Genomic DNA, 2,149 nt, shown 5'->3' with positions numbered 1-2,149 from the left:
CTCCATGGCTGCGAGACCCGCTCCTATGTAATTATAAATAACGAATTCTAAGGCAACGCAAATATTATGGTTAAAAGGCTGAGCTCATAGGTGATGATAAATAACATAGTTATGTATAATATATTACATTTCTGACTTTATATGCCTGTAATTATTACACACTGTAGCTTTAAGGCTTTACACTCAGAACTGGCAAAGACTCCTGGATATGAGAAAATCTAGCTGAAAGCCTGTTTTGTAGTTACCATTGAGCTGGATGTCTGACAATAGGATCCTAAGCACACATTCTAAAATGACACACGGTGGGGTTGGCATTATGCTGTGGGTTGTGGGCTGGTTAGTGGGTGGATGGGGCTGCATACAGGGACACCATAAAAACAAAATAATATTTTAGAAGCTGACAAAAGCTTGAGACTTGGGTTTGACTTCTGACAGGACAGTGGACCTGAACATTCCCCCATATGGTTACAGTCCTTTAGGGCCACCGTACTTTGATTTAACATCTGAATCAAACGAATGGCTCTTTTATAAAACTCTGAAGAACCAGGAGATACTGAAGAGGTAATTCTGGATTGTTGGAGCACTGTCACATTAAAGAAGATTTTAATTTGATTTACCATGCCCAGGATCAACTTTATTGACCAGGATAGTTAGCTTATACAAGGAATTTTGCTTTTATATTATAATATTGTACTTAATGTGTAAGAATAATATTTAGGTGGATTATGTTTTGTCTCAGATTCAGAAGTTGGGCACCCTAATCCAGATCAAAGCATGTTTGTACCTTAGAACGGACACTGAAAGTTGAAACCTAATCCAGGTAGGATGGGTTTTTTGAAAAAACAGGGAAATCAATCGACATCCAAATGTAAAATCTAGTAAAGATCCAAAGTAGTTTTATGTGCAGTTGCTGTAAATAATGTTTAGGGTCTGCTGGATATATAAGGCTCATGCTTTTTTAGAATTAGATTTTGGAAACAACTTTAAAAAATAAGTATTTTCTGATTTTTCTTCACCACCCCCTCAACCCAAAAAACAAAGAAATAAAAGGAAAAAAACATCATAAATTTGTACTTTAATGGTAAAAACTGTGTTAAAGGTAAAAATATATTTTTTAGAGTGTATCAATAGGGATAGATGTAATGAATAAAAGCAACTTGGTGGTGAATAGGGTGTTTTTTTATGTTTATAATTACAGCCTTTCATTGAGAGAAAATACCTTTTCTATGAAAGAAGAATAAACTGTATTTGTTCAGAGATTCTTTTATTGTTGCTTTAATTGGATTTCAGTTCAGAAAAGAGAATAGGTATGATTATTTCTGTGCTGTTTTAGACAGATTTTTCTGATCTGACTGACTCATCACAGTGTTTTGGTAAATCGTTCATTCTGCAAGTTTTTTTATTAAAGTTTTTCTAATTTTGAAAACAGACTTTTCTTAATGTAATATTCTTTGGATTTTCGACTAGAAAGCTGTTTCTTTTTTTTTAATATACGGTTGCAGTCAGTCTTTGTTCTAAAACTGATGCTGATTCAGAAGCAACTCTATGCTCGTCACAAAAATCGATGCAGGGAGCTAGAAGTGTCGAATGAGGGCCAATTTGTTTCTGGCTCAGCCTTATGATCGCTGGGGATCTCAGATTTCTCTGTTTTATTATAATGACTTAAATACACTGTCAAAAATAGCAACGCCTTATCCTTTATCTGGTCAGAGCGCCTTAGAAGGTTTCACTTGCAAACTCATGGTCTGTAGGACCTTTGCTGTAGCTCTTTAGGCTCTCAATACAATACAATTTTTTTGGTATTTAAAATACTATAAAAAACTATTTATCAACTACAAATCATGTCTAAATTTAATTCTACATCCACATTTATATATATGCTGTATAGTTGAACAAAAAACAAAAATCTGAAAGGGAGAAAAACAAACTTACTTACCTACTCCTTTTTGAACATGTCTACCGGTAGGTACCATATGTATATCTGGCGTTGTATCTGTTCTAAAGTTTTTTTTTTGTTTTTTTTTTATTCAATTTTTATTCTACTATCACAAGTCAAGCTATTATATAGAAAAGGGATGCACGATATTGGGATTTTGGCCGATATCCGATATGCCGATATTTTAAAACTCATGTAGCCGATAACCGATAC

The 2,149-nt window shown here is 34.0% G+C and overlaps 1 protein-coding gene across 11 annotated transcripts in view; it reads left to right on the top strand.

The window, feature by feature from the left end:
* vav2 (vav guanine nucleotide exchange factor 2) overlaps positions 1 to 2,149 on the top strand; it is a 294,588-nt gene that overhangs the window by 137,915 nt on the left and 154,524 nt on the right. The window lies entirely within an intron of this gene.

The sequence above is a fragment of the Cyprinodon variegatus genome, unplaced genomic scaffold (assembly GCF_000732505.1).
Source record: "Cyprinodon variegatus isolate N-32 unplaced genomic scaffold, C_variegatus-1.0 Scaffold32, whole genome shotgun sequence".
In the NCBI taxonomy this organism is placed as follows: domain Eukaryota; kingdom Metazoa; phylum Chordata; class Actinopteri; order Cyprinodontiformes; family Cyprinodontidae; genus Cyprinodon; species Cyprinodon variegatus.
This window is presented reverse-complemented; position numbering and strand designations above follow the sequence as displayed.